This window comes from Cyprinus carpio, chromosome A17, assembly GCF_018340385.1.
Source record: "Cyprinus carpio isolate SPL01 chromosome A17, ASM1834038v1, whole genome shotgun sequence".
NCBI lineage: Eukaryota > Metazoa > Chordata > Actinopteri > Cypriniformes > Cyprinidae > Cyprinus > Cyprinus carpio.
The window spans coordinates 28370379-28391750 of record NC_056588.1 but is presented as its reverse complement, the minus strand read 5'-3'; the positions used below and the strand labels follow the sequence as shown (position 1 = coordinate 28391750).

Sequence of the window (21372 nt, the reverse complement as noted above, 5' to 3'; positions counted from 1 at the left end):
GCAACACAGTGTACATGCGAAGCTTATATAAGCCAGTTTGGTAGTAGTGCGCACACACCCCTTGACCTTTATTTACTACTATAGAGCGGAACAACTAACGATGTTAATCGAATAAAATCGATATTAAAATAAGCTGGTCAACTTAATTTAGTAAATCGATTAGTTGCTAAACAGTGTACATTTTTATTTGCCAGTTAAGCGGCTTCATTTCGTGATCTTTTAAATCTGCCCGTGACCAAAGCGCGTGTGGCAGTCAAGTAATGAGCCACCGGCGGTTTACTCAGCAGTCAGCAGGGATAGCACGCGTATCTAGCCAATAGCTGGCCCCACTCGTTTCTATGTCACGTGTTCCCGCACAGCGTCTCTACTCATGCAGCATTCAAGCCGTGATGGGTGAGCAGTGCGGCCGTGAAGTTTAAGCTCTGAGTCAGAAAAGAAAAGAAAAGGAATGAGATAAGATAACAACTAATCGGTACGAAAAGAAGTCTCAAAGTTCTGTCCTGGAGCAAAAGCGGCAAGATAACTGTTACGGCCTGAACATTTGGACATGTTGGACCTTTTGCCCTGGCAAGCAAAGGTTTTCTCCCATATGAGTTGCATAGTGTTCTGCCTGTTATCACTTTCCACCCAGGTAACGTTAGTTGATCAAAATTCCTGTCGTTGTAGGAATAAGATGGTGATTTGTTGTAATCATTTCAGTGACGCTTTAATACATTTTAGAATTTGCACGTTATAAGGACCAATACATCTTTAAAATCGATCAACATCACAGTGTGCAAAGACTTTATGTTGTGTAGATTCTGCAGTACATTTGTTTGCCATAGTTTAGGCGTCACAAACGCTCGATAACTTGCTTTTAAACCCTTGACCACAGATTAAAAGCTTTGTCGTTTACCAGTTATAATTCAGTCTTGCCGCACTATTCTGATTCCTGAGCTGAGAGAGTGTTAATGTTTACAATGTATGTTTGAAATGCACTATTTTTCTAAGCATTCACTGCTCTTTTTGTCACACAGCAGTTTTTGGTGTGTCCAAATTTTTTTTCTGGACTAACCTTTGATGGATTGTACTTAAATTGTACTTAAAAGTGTGAGTTTCAATGTTCAGGTTCCGGCCATGGGCACTGGATTGGAAGGGTTTACAATTCACAGCATAAAGCTATAAGCTGTTTCCGCAGGTATAAGCTGTGTGTTTACACTGAAAACATAGCGTTAAAATGCTTCTTTACTGCAGTTTTTTTTTTTTTGCTTTCCTCTTATTATTGTGATAGATATGCCGAAAAGGTCCTTAATAAGCTTTGTCGGATTTTGTTAAACTCTTTTAGGACCAAAGGCAAGGACTGCCATGGGGAATTTTAGTCACTCTGTTACTGAAATATCTTGTGAATGTTGCTATGAGTCTGTATGGGTGTCCAGTGTTGATGCGCGCAAGATTTCGAACAGGGTGTAATAAAACACAACTCCAGGTTATGTTTCTTGATTGGGATTATGACAATGCACAAAGATGGTTAAATCTCAAAAAACGTCTAATGGTTGAACTAATGATAAAAGACACTTTGGTAATAAGTTACCTTGTGCTGTGAAAAAAATGCTCTTGACAAAACTAATAAATATAAGGTATGATAAAACGAATCCTTCATCGCTTAATCGTATAAATGTAACACTATTTTTTTTTTTTTTTTTTAGATTTTTTGTTTGTTCTTTGTAGTATTGTTTTTTTTTGTGTTTTTTGATGTGTCCTCGTGTTCTTTGTCTTTTTTCTTAGCTTATCTAGTGCTTACGAGACCACGGTTTGTTTTTTATTCACTGACCCGATTATATCGATTATCACAATAATTCGTTAAGTGCAGCCCTACTTACTTGTAGAGTTTTTTTCTTCATAAGATACCGACAAAACAAACTACTGTAATTTTCTTTTTGTGTAATTGTGAGAAAAGAAATGCTAGACGGACCTTGGATTCACTCAACCCCGTACAATCCTTCACAAATTTTTGACATCTCGGTCACTAGGATGTGCTAGGTACAAGGGAATGTGCGTTTTCCCACATCAAATCCCCAATGAGCCTGAACATTTGGCCAAAAACACTTTCCACATTAATACTGATTTTGATTGAGGTCCGACCTCAGAAAACGCAGGGCAGGTTGATGTGATGACATTGCTCTGTGAGACAGGACAACTTAAGACACAAATCGTCAACAATGCCACAGAAAAGACACAAGTTCTCTGAAAAAAAAATTGGAGCCACTGGGTGTGCCCACAGGCCTTTCCATTAAACCCTGAATATTAACGCACTGTAAATAAACATAAGGGACATGAAAGTGTTCCAGAGTTCTCCATTGGCACACTTCAGCAAGCTCAACACTATTAATAAAAGAGCCTGGCATGAAAACACCAGGGCCCCTAGTTGGATAGTGAGGATGAGTGGCATTATTTTGGGGTAAGTGCGTAAAAAGGAGCAAAAAGCGGACTGTAATACAAGAACGAAACGGACTGTCATAATTTGAATGTCTATCATGCACTAGAGATGTGGGATATGAAAGATGAGTGACAAAGACAGATAAAATACTGTACAGTGACGAAAAAAAGAAATTTTTTCTCCATTTGGAGATAAAGCAAAGACCAAATCTGATTTTCTCTCCTACATAAGGGTGATTGGGGGACAAGACAGATTTGGTGTATGAAGGGCGACTCGGTAATGATTGTACAAAGGACAGAAAAAAAAAAAGGAAAAAGAGGTAGAAAACACATGAAAAACAATGTGATGTGTGATTTCCGATTGCGAGCCCTGCAGGGAGCGGCTGGGTGGGAGAGAGTCTCTTGCATCTGCTATGGTTGAGATTAAGCATGCACTTCTTTAGCAGACCGCAGGCAAAAAAACAAACAAACAAAACAAAAACCTAAAACTAATAACTACTAAAACAAACTGTCTACAAACACACTAAACATAAAAAAACAAACAAACAACACAAACAAACACACAGAGAATATTTTGCATAATGCACATGATGTCAGAAAATAAATACATAAGTCACCATTTTGGCTACATTAAAAGGCCTAAAACAACATTGATCTATGTTTTTGATGGAACAAAAAAACAAAAAAAACCTTTCAGATCGCACATTTGTGTACCATTAAAATGTTAATCAATGGGGGAAGGCTAAGACTTATTGGTTTTATAATGTGCTGAAAAACAGTCCTGTAAAAAATTAATAAATGTAATCACTGTAAAAACTGATATCAATAATAAATAATTTGTAAGTTGTAACCAAAGACACTTGACATCCTTCCATTAACCCCATTTTCACACGGCAATTTTTTTTTATTTAATCAGTAATACATGAATGATTTTTCTAATTAATCAGCCTTTTCATAAGATAATAAATCCATGTTATTGTAAGTGCCCAAGCTTGTTTAAACACACGAACAATTCAACAGATGATGTTCTTAGCAACATCTTTTTGAATCCTCATGGCCCCAGTGATATTTAACGGTTTTCAGGTATATGAACTCGTGTATGCCCGTGGTACAGTATTGCTATTGTTGACACTAAACTAAAATTTTAATACATAATTGAAACAAAGCAGGAACTAAAATACAATACAACCTACTAGAAGAAAAACTAAAGTTAAAGAAATACACGGGAAATAAATATTTTAAAGCTGAAATAATACAATTAAATACTACACTGATTAGACTTGCGAAAAAGAATAAAGCTAAATATATTTTTAAAAAAGTACGAAGTCACATGGCACAATTACTGTGAAACTTACCAATAAGTAGTATAATAGTATATAAATTATACCGATCCTCTAAAACTAAACACTTGCTTGGATAGTCTTCATCATGAGCGTCAAACATTATTATGATATTTTATTATTTAATATTCATATTTTATTGAAAAAAGCAAAGAAAGGTAAAAGAAAGATAAGACATTAATGGTGGGCGGGGGGTTGCTGGGTACATAACCTGCCCATGAGGGTTTTTAATGGTGTTATGGATGACCATCCTGGGGCTGTGGCTATTTTTTGACGATAATGAAGGGTTGGGCAAATATTCTAACGTCAAACATAGCCTCAGTAGATAACAAAGTAAATAAAGTTCGTAAATAAAAATGTTAGCCCAGCAGAAAAATAAAAACGGATTTGGCATAGTAAATGTAGGAAATTGTACGGACAATTGCAAAATGATTTGATCTATGCCATCTCATAGAGATGATACAATTGTTAAAATTGTCCCAACACAATAGGATAAAATCAAGCTATTACCTGTAAAGGAGAAAGAGATAAACTCACCAGTGGTGGAGGAAGAGAGTCGCTCGACCGTCTATGCTGATCTCTGGTATCCCTCCATTCTTTTAGTGAGAGCACACACAGGTGTAAGGTGCCACAAGTCAAGTAAACTTGATGGTACGATGATGTCCAGGTTTGTGATTCCCGGGGCAACGTCTGGGTCGGTCTTGGGTAATTCTTCGACGTCATGCGATATGAGATACGCAGCGGATTCTCCCCCCCCCCCATTTTTCCCGGGCACGTTCTTCAGCCAGCTGCCGACATCAGCTCCTCAGGCGGCGTGGGCCTCCAACATGACAGGATCTCTTCACCTCTCTGCCGATCTGGGATCGTTGTTCATCCATTATGATAGGGGTCAGGTGTGATCCAGAACCGCGCCCTTCTGTCAGAGCGCTGCTGTGTCGCACACCGCCATGAAATGCGGATTGATTTAACCTCCATGCAAAACATTTTCGCTCATCGAGGATATTTCTTCAGCTTTGGCCATTGTTGTCCCTTTCAGCTTTTTGAAAATAAGGGGGGTCTTAAGACACATACTTTCCACTAGCATTATTTACCATTTGAACACCGGACACCTGCTTCACATGGAGAATTTGGTAACTTGAGCTCAAAGTTAATATTATTCGTTTTAGCAATTCATGTGGTGACCTGTAACTATGACATTGATGAGAAAGGAAGGATACCCTTCATTCGCTAACATTTTTTATGGTATGATAAAAAGAAACACAAAATGACTGCTTGGCATTCAGCATATAATTTTACCAAAATTCAGCTTGGGTTAAATTACTTTATTTTTTGTGGTTTTTTTTTAATATTTAAAAGTTTAAATATACTTAAATCATTAAAAAATATGAGTAAAATAAAAAATATTCTGCTCACTACACTTGTGATTTACTGCGGAACAAATGCTCTCAGCTTCATCCTTAAGTATGGTATTCTTTTAGTAAATTGTACTTTTAGTTTTTTCACAATAAAAAGTACATTTAACAAGTAGCAAAATATTTAGAAGTACAGTAAAATATTCAGTTGTTTAATATTACATTAAGTAGTTGTATATTTTATATTAAAACTATTAAAGTTCATAATAGTTTCATTATGAATTATGACTGTATAACAAATAATTGGAACAAATGCGTTTTAATCAATTCTGGTACATTTCATGCCTGGGCGTGAAGAAACACCCATTTATGAAGGCACCTTTCCCTTTAAAAAATATCCAGTTTGCTCAAGAGGCAGTAGACATGGAAATTTCCGTCATCATAAAGTCTATTAATCTCTCATCAAGATTGTATTGCTGGTGGACATGACTCGCCCATTAAATGCAGTGTGTGTCAGTTACATAGCTCAAAGGTCTTTGCTTAATGTTAATTTTCACCAAACAGTTTAAATGTACCCAAACGTTGCAACAATCATCCACACTCACTGCTTTTCCAAGTATAGGCATTGTGGACAAGCCCAATGACATAAAAATGAAAACAAAAAACGTTAACAAAATACCCCATGGGCTATATTCAAGGGATGAAGGTGAATGACTACCATCTTAGCCTGTGAATACAGCACAAATAAAGCTGGATCTTAAAATACACCATCCCACTATCACCCCGCAATAAGGTGAGAAATAAACAAAGGGCCCCTCCAGACACACAACACGTGCTATTATTTAGATGAGGGATTGTCAGGCAGTCATTCACTTTCTTCAGAGAACCGAAGATTCCTTTCACAGAACCTCAATGCTTTGACAATGACATTGAGAAGAACTCTGACTCAATCATACTGACATATACAACGCTGGAAGTGATGTAAGAATGGCGTGACATGACACACACATTCCTCACTCTTGCACACCACTCCACACATGATAATGAGTGAATCTTTGCAAGGTTGGATTGAGAGATCTTGCACAGTGTGTCTCACATTCAGAAATAACTCAAACTAAAAGTTACACTAGACTGAACAGCAGTTATTTTAGGATATTTATGGGTTAAACAACACAGTGAATAAATCAAAACAGCATCTTGCTTTTCTGAGGAAAAATGTGTATTTTTCTAAAGTCAACATGAAATCAAAACTGACTGTAACTACTTATTACTAATAAACATTCCTGGTGGTATTTTATTATTAAATGATTTACTTTCAAATTCTCTTTTTTTATGTACATTCAGATTTTTTTTTGATAAATTAAAATAATCATTGAATAATACAATCAATTTTGATTTTTATGTTTTAATTTGATATATACACATTTAAAACTAAAACATCAATATTGCAATTTTTTTTTTATAAATGTGTAATTTTTTTTTCTTAACCCCTCTTCATTTGAGAGGCAAGGAGGCAAGGCAATTTTATTTATATAGCACATTTCATACACAATGGTAATTCAAAGTGCTTTACATAAAATAAAATATTAAAAATAAAAAAATTATCACAACAATAAAACAAGGAATTTAAAAACTTTGAAAATGATTTAAACATTTATTTAGAGGTTTTAAACAGTTAAAAACAGTTGAAAAAGTTCAGAGTTTAAAACAGTTAAGAATAGAAAATGATTATACATAAAATATAATGCAGACCAATTTTCACAATTTGATCAGTTCCTGATGAATCAAATCAAGTCCTGCCCTACATTTTTACTTGTTCCATTGGGAAATGTCACATTCCACAAGTAAAACTCATTAGAATGCCATTTTTCTAAAGTTATGTCACATTGACTTCAATAAAAGAAACAAGAAATCTCATAAATTTGAAGTATTGTTTCAGTCTTCATTAGCACTCACTGCTCTCTTCTCAACAGGAGTAAAGGGGTCAGAGACACACAGACAAATGTCTAGGTCTCTTGTGGGATCCCAAATCTCAAGTTAGCCATGAGCCAAAGCAAAACACCACAATCTCATTTCCAAGTCATTTTTGAAAATGCTGTGCATCTGGCCCTAATTATTAATCAGTCGCTGAATTATTTAAAAACAGCTTTTATGAGATCTTATTAACCAATTTATTTACCTTCATGCTGCACATTTTACAAGCTTTTACAATCTGGACTCTTAAGAAAGGATGTTTCAAGGTGGACTATGATGCTGATACTGTTAGAGACTGTGAATATTATGAGATAGATGATAAAGCAGAGCTGCAACTTCGCAGGGTTGCTTTATACAAGGTTCAGCTCGGCAGGCCTTGCCTTACTGGGTAATTTGCGACTTGATCAATAGCATAATATTGTGGTGAGATAGCTGTGTGCTCTTTGGTGACCCCATAAAACTTGCAGGGGGTTAATGCTTTCGAGTCCAGTTCCTTCCCATGAGTTCTGTCATTATCAAAAAGCACTGCAGGTAAGCAATTACCAAGAGACAAGCTGCGTAATCTTTCCAGAACATTTAAAGTCAGGTTGCTACATGTTGAGCGTTTGAGGATGATTTCTTACAGTAATCCGCTGTAATAACATCTCTTGAAATTTAAAAAACGCTTAAAATGGAAATCCAACTTTTTGCTTCAACTTTTAATGAGCTTTCCAACAGAAGAATATATCAAGGCGCTCCTAAGAGACAACATAATGGTTTCTCTCCACCATTTGCACCTGTGTTTTGTAACTGTTTGTTTTATGAAATGTCTGGGGAAGAATTAAGACTTCACCTTGAATTACTGCAATGCTCTGTGCATGGCATGCACACAATAATAATGCATTTGCAATGCTCAAAGATGATTTCTTTCTGGTGTCAAAAGATTTGCAAAGGATATTGAGGAATGCATTTCAAACGATTATGTTTTGGATACATCTTTTCTTTGTTTCCTCAGCTCAGCAACCAGCACAGATCATTGTTAACATGCTCTTGTAGCATTATATAAGAATCAATAATCCTTTTGACTAGCTCTGTAGTCGTGCATTCAGAGTGAATGGTCAGGAAAAGTCTTTACTGAAGAATATGTGGTGCCACACAGCACCTTTTTATTATAAAATCTTACATAATTATAGGAATATACATTTTTTTTCTTCATGGTCACATTTTCACTAGTCAAATGCTCCTTTTTAGAAAGCAAAACTGGAGTTTCAGATGATGCTGAATATTTCAAAAAGGGTTTGTTGTTTGGAAACAGAACACTGTTATTTCAAACATACTATTCAAGAATTAAATTAATGTCTTTCATAATACAAAATGAAACTTACGATTAGCAACATTGCTCTGTCGATGAGAAAATAAACATAATCCAGCCATATTCAATTTCACACACATGGTTTTTTATCTTAGATATTAAGTACAATGCCCTGGGTTTCCTTCATCTACTTGGCAAACACCCCAGCGGGAAAACCTTTTTTTGTGCACAGTCAAAGCAATGAACTTCTAAAATTCAGACAGGTTTGCACTTAATTGTTTGACATTAGAGTTACAATTTATATTATATTAACAAAGTTAAAACTAATATATATATATGATATAATTTTTATAAACAGTAGTAGAGCAATTATTGTATATAAGTTTGAAGGCTAAAGGAATAATAATAGAAAATAACATGAGACTGAGGGTCAACTTGCAGCGTGGTTCGGAGGGAATTTTGCCATGAAATCTCTTTCTGTGCATGCAAAATATGTAAATTAGACTATGATATATGAGTACTATATATATAGCAATCATTAAGTCGTATGAAATAAATACTACTGAATCTATATAGAAGGAAACCTCAGTGAATGAATAACGCGCACCGAAGTCTCGACGATTTCCCAGTGGAAACAGGCTGATATTAAAGCAACATAAAGCCCTACCAACAAGATGTGAGTCTTCCCTTACAGGGGAAGAAATGCTGGAATACACATCAGTTTTTAGCTGTAAGAAATCACCACATGTAGCAGTATGCTTATATTACACGACGCTCATCAAAAGCAAGCTGAATTCTCTATTTATCCATTTTGTTATTTAGTGGAGGAATAAGGTCAAGTAGGGCAACGCAAGGAGATCATCGCAGGCCCGCTAATTTGAAAAACAAGCTTTACAGGCCAAGTTGTATCCTTCATTATATCCTGTGGAATCTCACAAATGTGCCCTCGCATTCACAATATGATGCATTGCATGGCTGCAGACAACCAGCAAGTGTGCCAGCAATTCGATGAGAAAAGATAATTGTGAACGAACCATCAAAGCGATTCAGGTAGAATGAATTTACATCATCAGAAAGTAAGACTAAGTTCAGCGGCCATTGAGTAGGGGGATGGTAGGACGAATCTGCATGCATGTTTGATTGCTGGTGGAAACTGGGCCCAAGCGGGGAGATAATATCTCCTCTGTAAAGAAATAAAAATATGAATTTCTATGGCAGTGTGCAGGCTCCAGCAATAAACTTCCTTCCATCAACGCCCCCCATCCAGCTAATAACTATCTTATAAAGAAACAGAGTCAGATATTTCCCAGTTATATGCAGAGCCGAACCTGCAACGTTTGGCATAATCTGCTGAAGAGGCTATGTGCTGGTACTGACAAGGGCCTCACTATGTGAGTGATAACTTGGGGGAAGGGAAGGGTTGGGGTAGGTTTTATTGATAGTCCTGCACTTAGTGGGTGGTTGGAACAGAGCTGTCCAGAAAAGGCCTTACGTCAGGGAATGGCTATCTGATTCCACTACCACCACAGTGTGCTGCTGAATGGCGTCCCACCGCGAGTCTTATCAGACCAATCGAGCTCGCAAGTAATCATGCCCTGTGTTTGCTCTGTGTAGGGCTAAGCAAGATTTTGAAGACATTTTTATATTTAAGGGAAGCATTTTTTTTTGTACCACAAATGAAGAATTCGTCATCACTACACATCATTTTCCTGTGTGGATTTGCATAAATTTTCATGCACAATTCACTCAAGCTTCAAAAGCCCCTAATGAGGGATAGGAGTCATGAGAAATTTAATGATTTAATGAATCCTTAATAGTTCCATTAGAAATTCTCTTGAATTTGAGGAAGTAGTATTTGGAAAATAGAAATACAATTCTCTATCCAAAATGCAGAGTTCATTTTAATAATACATTTAAAATGCCTATGAACAAAAATTGAGGTATCATATTTTATGAATTCCCTTTATTTTATTAAAATACCACAAATATAAAAACTGGCTCATAGAGTCATTCACCCAGGAATCCAACTTCACTGGCCATGCTGTATGTTCCCTTTTCAAGGGAACTCGCACTGCGTCCTCTAGCATTCCCTATAATCACTGCTAGAGAACGGAGTGTCTCGTTCCCTCTCAGGAACATTTACATGCATAATCTGAGATGTTTCTTGCTATTTAATGTAATGCTAGGAATGCTGTCAGACTATTCTAGTATGATGTTCTGTCTGCATTGGCAGAAGATTAAATATGCAAGAATTGTTAATGGAACCCAACATAATGCAAACAGTTTGTTTATTATTATTTGAATCGATTTGATTTTATCTTAAACGATTTATATTCAAAATGTTTTTTATTCTATCTGTCCAAAGAAACAAAGTCTGTTAAACACAATGATAAAAAAAACTAATTATATCAGTTAAAAAGTTATGAACTGGGTAAATTTGGATAGCGGTGGAACAAGAAAGGAGTAGTTAAAAGGTATTGGCTTACCACTACTAATGTTGAATTCATTTTTAATATACATCTGTTTTATTGAATATAATGGTTAATATAAAACTTTATTTTGTAATGCAAACACATTCAGTTTATATTATACATACGCAAATATAATTTCGTATAGCATTTATGTATGACTGATAAAAAGCATCAAAATAAAGTTTTTTTAGTTATGTTAAAACTGTGAATCCAATGAATGAAATTTTTATATGCAATTTAAAACTCGTAATCATAAATCTTATTCTACCTTCATCAATTTTCAAGAGTGCAGCTCCTGCCTAATCAGTGACTGGGGCAACAGCCTCTACCCCTTCACACTCAAACGCTGCCCCATATGAGCTACACATGCTCTTTTTCCCATTGCAGGAGGAAAAGGTCATTTTTTCAAATGACCAGTACAGCTGTGCTATCATACCAAGCTTTGTACAAGTAGCCAGCAGAGTGTGTTGGGATTACCCAATCTTCCAAACGCTAACCATGTAATAGTCGTTTTTCCCCCCCTCTCCAATCCCCCTTGCTTATTTTGCCCGACAAATGGATTCCGCCATTCTGTGCAGCAAAGAAGCGGTACAGTACGCAGCTCTTGCTTGTAACATCCCCTCCCCTTGACAATCTTATTGTTATAAAACCTGTTGCTCTTTCTATCGAGCTAGAGGGAATGGCCCCCTATCAGTGCTATTTTTCTGTCCAATTAGTGTTTGTTTCCATACATAAGAAAAGCTTATACTACGGGGCCGTTGAATATGGATTAAACTCTTGAGCGGGGCTGACAAAACAGTATGGAGCGGGGTGTGATTTAATTTTCACAAGGAAAACGCATGGCGAATATAGTTCAAGGGTGATGTCTTGACCCGTATTCCAGTTCCCTAGCGACTTCGCATAGTTAACGTGTAATAATGGAAATTAGCATTTACAGTCCCTATACAGGCACACAGGACGAACAAAAACAACAACAGACAGACAATTTTTCCGAAAGTAAATACACAGGGACCCTTGTTACAATAGCGAGGTAAGAACAGCGCTGTTTTTAGAGAAGCTGCTTGCAGAACAATGGTTGAGGGGACGCACAGAGGTAGCCCTAATTCACACATTAGCTCTCTCTTGCTTTCCTACTTTCCTGTGTGTTATCTGCTCTGCTCTCGCTCTCTTTCTAATAACTTAATTAATAACCTGCAGTAGAATGCATCAATAGCTCAGCCTCCTCACTTTCAGATTTAAACTGACGTTTTGGAACTAGCAAAGATGACGTTGGATGAGCTGTGGAAGAAATAATACATTCCACAATGAGCGAGTCCAGGTACAAAAAAACTGACGAATCCCTTTAAATCTATCATCTGATTGAGGTCTTGAGGTGGGGTTAACCATAGTGTATAAGTGGAATAATTGACATCCGGGGGCCGTTGAAATTATTCAGAAAAATATAATGACACACACATTGGTGGTGAGGCCTGGCCAACGACTCGAAGATGGAGCAAGAGCTAGATTTTTAGAAGAATTTCATGTGGCCTGTCGTCAAGTTAGTCCTCTGACATATAAAACCTACATGGCCAACGCACGACTATGATTGAGAATGCAAGGTTTGGCCACAACGTGCGACATAAAAGGTGTGGCAATAAAATCGTGACATTCATGTTGTCCATGTGAATGTAGTAGCAAAATGAGCAGAAGGTGGCTAATACATCAAAAAAAAGAAGAAAAAGTAAGGTGAACGGGCATTGTGGGGAGGTTAATTTTGTTTGTCTATAAGAGTAAATTACATACATTTGAAATATACCCATGATAGTGTTTTAGAAAGGTTTTGGGATCATTAGGGTTTGACAGAGAAAAAAAAAAAGGAGTCCAGGAAAAATAAGTGCATGTCTTAATGCTCCAAAAAAAGTGGCTCTTTAGTGCTGGGTATTGTCTGTTTCTGCAACAGCAATTATAAAAAAAGCTTCAGGACCAAAAACAGAGCCACCATGAGAATTAGGATGTGTTGAGAAGGCAAAATCTTATTATGGAAATGAATGTTAAAATAATAATCATTTTAATATTACAATGATGATGAATTTGTGCAAAAAGTTGTTTGGGAATGTAATGTTAAGAGAATAAACACAGCTGGCATTCTAACGTGGAATAATGTACTGCAAAGCCGCACAAGCACAACAATGGTGATAGTTGTTTTATTACAATAAGTAATGAACAATGTAATATTGAGGAATTACATTTATACAAAAATTTAGTAGTAAATCTGTTGTTTGCTTTGCACAACACATGAAGCATAATTGTGTTGTGATAAAATTTTTTTTTCTGTTTTTTTTTTTTTTTTTGGATGCAACCAAAACAAAACATCCAGTCAAAAACAAAACCAAAACAGGGAAGGGGGAGCAGCAGGAACATATCAATCTTTTTTACAAGAAAAACAAAAAAACTTTTTTAGGGTTCATTCCTTTATATAATCCAAAATTTTGAAAGAAAAACATCGCCATGCATCGATGGCACTGGGTTTAACCTTGTTCCAGTCGTGCTGTTGTATATTCACAAGTCACTATTTTTAAGGAGGCTGTGAGGGCTGTGATCCAAAAATGTTTTTGCAAAACTGTTCGGAGGGTCAGTAACCCGTTTTGACTTTAGTGTCTTCTTTGCAGCTGTAAAAAAATCAGCCAACAACATTCCCTTTTTAAAAAAGAACTTATACAGTTAAGAATCGTCATTGAGAAGACATAAAACCTGGATTAGAACATGAAATCAAGTTGTAGTAAAGAAGGATAAAAACAGAATTCATATGTGTCCCATAGGAATACCACAATTGGACATTCCCAAAAGATATGGAGAAAAGTACCTGATGATACAATGTTCAGATATGACAGTCTCTCTATACTGTTGGGTGATTGCAGTTTCATTTTAAACCTCTTGTAAGGAGTAAGGTCTATGACTTTGGAAATGGACAAGACAATGTGCCAATTTAAGATTAGATTGAGACCACACTCTCCCAGTCCCAGTCGGGACCGATAAGTCAAAATCTGTTAATTCACGATTCCATATAGACTTAATAGAAAGAGGCTTTGCAGTTGGATCATTAAGTTTACGATACATATTAAAGAAACGATGGCCCCGACCAAAGGATGGTGTGATCCAATGCCACAATTATTGATAGGAAATGGGGGATGTCCAGGGAACTCCATAGGCCTTGAGAGAAGAACATAACTGAAAAAAGACAAAATATGTCCTTGGTTATCATATAAGTCACTGCAAGTGTTTATGCCCAATGTAGACCCAGAGGGCTGGAAAAATGGCTGATTTCCACATAAAAAAAATTTAAGTTTGTGCTATAATGTTGGTGGTCAAAATTTTGAAATGTTTCCTCCCATCAGACGTTCCCTTTCCAGATCCTAATAGAATTGGCCACAACTGGGCCAAATTTATATTTATCATTTTTATTTCCTGTGCCAGCAAATAAAATATCTTGGAGCCTATGTGGTTTAACCTCTTCAGCTTCGACTACTCTCCATGAGGCTTTAGACTGAGGATCAACCCAAAAATGAAGAGCCTTAAGTTGTAAGGACAAATAATATAATTCAAAATGTGGTACAGCCAATCCTCCTGTAAGTATAGGATGCTGCAACGTTGCAAGTTTTATTCTGGGTCGTTTACCATTCCAGATAAACTGGGAAAGTAAGGAATTGATCTCCTTAAAGTAACCTGGAGGAGGGGAAAGCAGCAACAGAAAAAAGAAAATTAAGCCGAGGTAACAAATTCATTTTGATGGTGGAGATTTTGCCTTGAAGATAGACTTTAAGATTATTCCATCTTTGAGTATCACTCTTGATCTTGACTAAAATATTATTAAAATTGTTTCTGGCAATTTTATGTATGTCTTTATATATGGTAATACCCAAATAAATGAAAGAATCTTTAATAGGAATGAATGAGGGGATAGGAGAGTTAACATTGTTAATTGGCATTAAAGCAGATTTGGACCAGTTTATCTTGTACCCCGATAAACTACTAAAGTGGTCAAATTCCTTAATTAAACTGGTTATTGACATATCAAAATTATCTAAATATAAGATAATGTAATCAGCGTACAATGAAATAATATGATTATGGTCATGAATCTTAATTTGCATAATTGTTGCATACCTCCAATTCTTGAATGGATCAGTGTTTTTGAATGAATCAGTTGAATTAATGAATGATTCAATGCCTTATTCATAGCAAGAGTCTCTTGTTTCATACCTGAATCGATCAGTGTGTGTGTGTGTTTGTGATTGACCAGTTATTCATTATGAATTAATTATTATTCAGTTAATCATTCATGAAGACAGCTACTTGTTTTATTGCTTAATGAATCAACATTTTTGAATGAATCGGTTGACCAAATGACTCACTCAATTAGTCGATGAACACCACCTACTGGTATAATAATGTACAGGTGCATCTCAATAAATTAGAATGTCGTGGAAAAGTTCATTTATTTCAGTAATTCAACTCAAATTGTGAAAGTTGTGTATTAAATAAATTCAGTGCACACAGATTGAAGTAGTTTAAGTCTTTGGTTCTTTTGATTGTGATGATTTTGGCTCACATTTAACAAAAAACCACCAATTCACTATCTCAAATTAGAATATGGTGACATGCCAATCAGCTAATCAACTCAAAACACCTGCAAAGGTTTCCCTGAGCCTTCAAAATGGTCTCTCAGTTTGGTTCACTAGGCTACACAATCATGGGAAGACTGCTGATCTGACAGTTGTCCAGAAGACAATCACTGACACCCTTCACCAAGGAGGGTAAGCCACAAACATTCATTGCCAAAGAAGCTGGCTGATCACAGAGTGCTGTATCCAAGCATGTTAACAGCAAGTTGAGTGGAAGGAAAAAGGGTGGAAGAAAAAGATGTACAACCAACTGAGAGAACAGCAGCCTTATGAGGATTGTCAAGCAAAATCGATTCAAGAATTTGAGTGAACTTCACAAGGAATGGACTGAGGCTGGGGTCAAGGCATCAAGAGCCACCAACACACACAGATGTGTCAAAGGAATTGGCAACAGCTGTCGTATTCCTCTTGTTAAGCCATCCTGATGGGTCTTACCGTCTAAAGAGAAGAAGAACTGGACTGTTGCCCAGTGGTCCAAAGTCCTCTTTTGAGATGAGAGCAAGTTTTGTATTTCATTTTTCATTTGTATTTCAGACCAAGGTCCTAGAGTCTGGAGGAAGGGTGGAGAAGCTCATAGCCCAAGTTGCTTGAAGTCCAGTGTTAAGTTTCCACAGGTCTGTGATGATTTGGGGTGCAATGTCATCTGCTGGTGTTGGTCCATTGTGTTTTTTTGAAAACCAAAGTCACAGCAGGATTTTTCCAAGAAATTTTGGAGCACTTCATGCTTCCTTCTGCTGACCAGCTTTTTGAAGATGCTGATTTCATTTTCCAGCAGGATTTGGCACCTGCCCGCACTGCCAAAAGCACCAAAAGTTGGTTAAATGACCATGGTGTTGGTGTGCTTGACTGGCCAGCAAACTCACAAGACCTGAACCCCAGACAGAATCTATGGGGTATTGTCAAGTAGGAAAATGAGAAACAAGAGACCAAAAAATGCAGATGAGCTGAAGGCCACTGTCAAAGAAACCTGGGCTTCCTTACCACCTCAGCAGTGCCACAAACTGATCACCTCCATGCCACGCCGAATTGAGGCAGTAATAAAAGCAAAAGGAGCCCCTACCAAGTATTGAGTACATGTAGAGTAAATGAACATAGTTTGCAGAAGGCCAACAATTCACTAAAAATTTTTTTTTTTTTATTCGTCTTATGATGTATTCTAATTTGTTGAGATAGTGAATTGGTGGCCAAAATCAGTCACAATTCAAAGAACCGAAGACTTAAAACTACTTCAGTCTGTGTGCACTGAATTTATTTAATACATGAGTTTCACAATTTGAGTTGAATTACTGAAATAAATGAACTTTTCCACAACATTCTAAATTTACTGAGATGCACCTGTAATTCACAGAAAATTTTACTAAAAAAATCCTCACCACTAATGCAAAACACAGAGCACAGTTAAGCAGAGTGTGCATGCAAAAAAGTGAAAACTCCAGTGCTGTTAGACTGTTATATCTGCACTCATGGAGCACGGCTCAACCAATCAAATTTGAGGGAGCTTCTAAATGGAAAAACTGTTGTATAATTTACGATAATGTCCAGCTGATAGTATTACTGGTATCTCACTTATTAAATGACCAACTAAATGGAAATATGAAAAAATAAATAGAGAATGATTACTGATTTGAGTTTAATAATTTTTATTATGTGAGAAGAAAGAAGAGTGCCGAGTCATATAAGAGACATGAAACTGTGAAGAATTCTGTAAGAATCCATTCACCCAAAACAAATTACTCTCTATCAACCAAACTCATAAGTTCAATCAAACTGTAAAAATGATATTTAAAAAGGTTCTAAAAAATTATACTGTCCAAAAAAAAAAAAAAAAAAAAGAAGTAAAAAAGTAACGTCTTGGTTACGTACATAACCTTAATTACCTGTCTGTCAGTCACTACGAGTTATGTTGAACGATATATGTGGTCTAACTTGGGAGGCCAGTCATCTCTGAGTTTAATAGAAAACACCAATCAAAATTGGCTAGTGGATTTTGCATACTGAGCCACTCCCTGTGCCTACGGGGTATTGTAAAGGCGCACAGCTTGCATCCACTCATTAAGATTTTTGCTTCGGAGTCGAGTAGCCGATGTTACATATTCGCCACAAAGCCATTCATCTTTGTGTTCGTGAAGAGCTGTTCCTGGTTGGTGTGACGGCGCAGTACAGCAGTGTCCCTGCAGCAGTGATTCCCCTGGGCGTTTCAGCTGAAGGCCCAGACACTGAAGACAGCGATCGCGGTCATGGACAGAGGACAGGAAACGACAGCATCCATAAGAACACAGACGAAACGACATCTTGAAAAAGACTTGTCCATGATTTGCTCTTTTAGAGGAAACTGCTCTTTCAGTCGAAGCACCCAGGGGAATCTCTGCTCACAGGGACACCGCTGTAACGCGAGGTAACACCAACCAGGAACAGCCTTTTGCACACAAAGATGAATGGTTTTGTAGTAAGGTAACACCATGTACTACTCGGCTCCGAAGCAAAAATCTAATGAGTGGATGTGTGCTGTCGCCTTATATACCCATATGCACGAGGAGTGGCTTGGCATGCAAAAGTTCAACTAGCCAATTTTCCGTCGTTGCGTTTCTCTTAAACTAACAAATTAAGATCACAAATTAACTTGTAGTAACCGACAGATAGGGAACTCAAGTTCTCAGTAATGATATTACTAACCACAAACTATTGCCCTTTGTTGTGAGAAGAACTTGGGGAATTACACATGGCAGATTTCTTTCTCTGGTATGATCCTTTCCCCTCTGCTGTTTATCTCACCAAGATGATCCTCCTCACTAGCAAGACATCTGACTTCTATCATACTCTCCAGTTTCACACAGAAACCCGGCTCATTCCACTCACTGTTCTCCCCAGACCCGGGGTGAGTTGACAGACAGTAAGGGATTCACATAAAAACCTGGACCTCCAGATGTATAAACAGCTTTTTGTGCACACCGGGATCAACCTTGAGAAGGGAGTAACTGTGAAGTAAGCTACAACAGCTGCTCCCAAGCAGGGATAGCAAAGCTTCATCAGAGAGCATACAGAGTGCCTGAAAAAGCAAATCCTTTTCGCTATTTCACTCATCAGTTTTGTTTGGCTAGATGTAATACAGTACGTGAAAGTCATGGATATTTATAGCACTAGGTAATGATGATGGCTGGAAAAACACCTATTTATAAGACATTTCAGAGCAATGCTGAGTCTTTCAACTCACTCTTCAAGCAACTTTTAACAAACAGTTTTCTAATAATGCTTAAGCTGTTGCAACATCTTTGTCCTTTCACATTAGCTTCAAACCACAACTTCATTTGTTTTCTTGATGCAACTGTCACTCATTATTTGGCAAATTGTATGCTGCATTCATTGTCAAGATATTTGTACCCCCCATGTACTGTCTTCTGCCCTTCATGATAATCATTAGTAATTCATTCATTTGCACCGGATAAATGGAAATTAGTTTAGTGGAAAATGCTGACAGCAAACTTGAGAGCCTTGCAAAACTTATACTATACTGAGTGTAAAGGAAATTATATGCTATTTACACTCCAATGTTAATACTAGCATGCACTATTTGCATTTTGTCAAGTAACATCCTATGTACACACACACTACCCATTTAAAAGTTTACTTATGCTTACAAAGGCCTGCATTTATTTAATCAAAATAATACAGTAAAATTGTAATACTGTGAAATAATACCACTACTGAATGCAAACTGCTTCCTATTTTAATTGATTTTAAAAATGCAATTTATTCATGATGAGAAATGGAAAAGCTGAATTTTTTAGCAGTCATTACTCTAGTCTTTAGTGTCACAGAATCCTTCATCATTCAAATCATTCTAATATGCTGATTTAATAATGCTCAAGAATCATTTATTTTCATTACCAAACTTTAAAACTGCTTAACATCTTAATATTTTTGTGGAAAATGTGAAAAAAAAAAAAATTCAGGGCAATGGGTCTCATTCACCAATAACTACATACAAATTTCATATTTATTTGCGTAGAAAAAGTTTCACAGACATTTTCCATTGGTTTTACAATGTAATTTTGTTCTTACCCTCTTTCTAAACAGAATTCTTCAATATAAGGGAGCAATTCAAATTTGAATACTATTTTACATAAATGAGTTCGCTTGACAAATTTAATGTTTCTTAGGCTTCCAGGACTGTGATTAAATGTTTTAACGCACCGCCCTGCCCCAGACCTGTAGCTACGGTCATCTTACATTTCAAACAGTTTAATTCAAACAAAAATCAATTAAAAAATTAACAAGACCAAAAATGCATTAACAAAACGCCCCCCTAAAATTCATGATATTGGGGCAAAAAATGCACCTGTATGATGAGTTTTTGTCTCATATTGATATAGGGCTGGCTGGGACAATAAAAACTGATTGCATTGCTTTTCGTGGATTGATTCTGAGATAATCGGGAATGCATCTTGATTCTCTTTTGAATCGATTTCTGAGCTTAGTTTTTAACAGCAGATGGCGCTCTAGGCTAGTTTTTAACCGCATACTCAGATTTCACAAATAGCGCTTATGCGTTTGGCTGAGTAATGTAAGCGGGTAAATGCACTTGCACATGGCTTTTATGCTTTATGATGTGAAATTAGTGTAAACAGCCCACTGTGAGCATCCTTGTAATTCGCTTCAAACTTTTCAGACTTTATGAATGATTATTTTAGGATCAAATGGTGCATGTGTAAGGAACTGGAAGCAAGCAGAATTCGGCTATTTCTAAAGCACACAGTGCCATCTGCTGTTAAAAACTAAGCTCAGAATCGATTCAAGAGAGAATCATGATGCCTTCGGAAAATCTCAGAATTGATTTATTGTCCCAGCCCTAATATTTATATTATAAGTGATATCACACGAGCAGTGAGAGCTATCATGCTGTTTTTGTCTCAAATCAATATTTTTTGAAATTTTATACAACACATAACAAAACATCAAAGATTCAAACAATATTTTCTTTTTTTTCTCAGTTTTGCAAATGAAAATATTAGCTATAAAGCCACAGCAGAACTGTTGTGTGTCTCAGAGCAACACAGCTACGATTCGTTTCTGAATGAATCTGCATTTTGAATGAATCGTGTGAAAAAAGAAGAAAGTGACCCTTTTATTTAATTGCTGAATGAATCAGCAGTTTGAGCAAATCGAATGAATGAATTAATGACTCAATTATTTACTCATACAGATATTTACCACTACCTACTGGCAGTTTTAGTTTTAGCCAGATGCAAACTCAAACTCTAAAGTTGTTTAATCACAAAGATACTAATACACATGCACTCCAGGCCACTTCAACATCCAACTCAGATAAAACAATATTTGGTACGTCTATGATACATCTAGCACAAAAAAAACTAAACCAGCAAAGCCTCAAGGCCTGGCTTCTCACCTCTGACGACAATGTTGGTGGATTTTCTTCGCAGGATTACCCACATTGTTTACTGGCTACACAGCTGTAAACAACCAGCATCCTCCGCTGATGGCAGGTATTGTAAGGGTGTCACTCTTGAGAATGCTCTTCTTCTTAAGAATCTCCTGCGTTCCTAACAAACCCACGTCAGGGTCGGGGTAGGCTCGCCTCCAGAGATGATGCACACCAGGATCACTGTCTGCCCAGGGTTGGCCACAATGGGGTCTTCCACAAGCAGCTTAATAGTTGGGGAGGCTAGGACAAAAACAGACAGGGTTACTCTTATCATCTTTATGTAGAAGACCTATTTTCTTTTTTAAAAGGATACCTGCATGAGTGTTGCTGCACTTACATGTTTGACATTTAAGTCAAGCGAACATGTGTATTACAGTGGGCTAGAAGTGATGGCTTACAGTTTAAATAGTTTAACATATTAGAATTTT

At 36.8% G+C, this 21372-nt stretch overlaps 1 pseudogene; it reads right to left on the bottom strand.

The window, feature by feature from the left end:
* Positions 1-21372, bottom strand: part of LOC109084355 — a 150902-nt pseudogene that overhangs the window by 64442 nt on the left and 65088 nt on the right.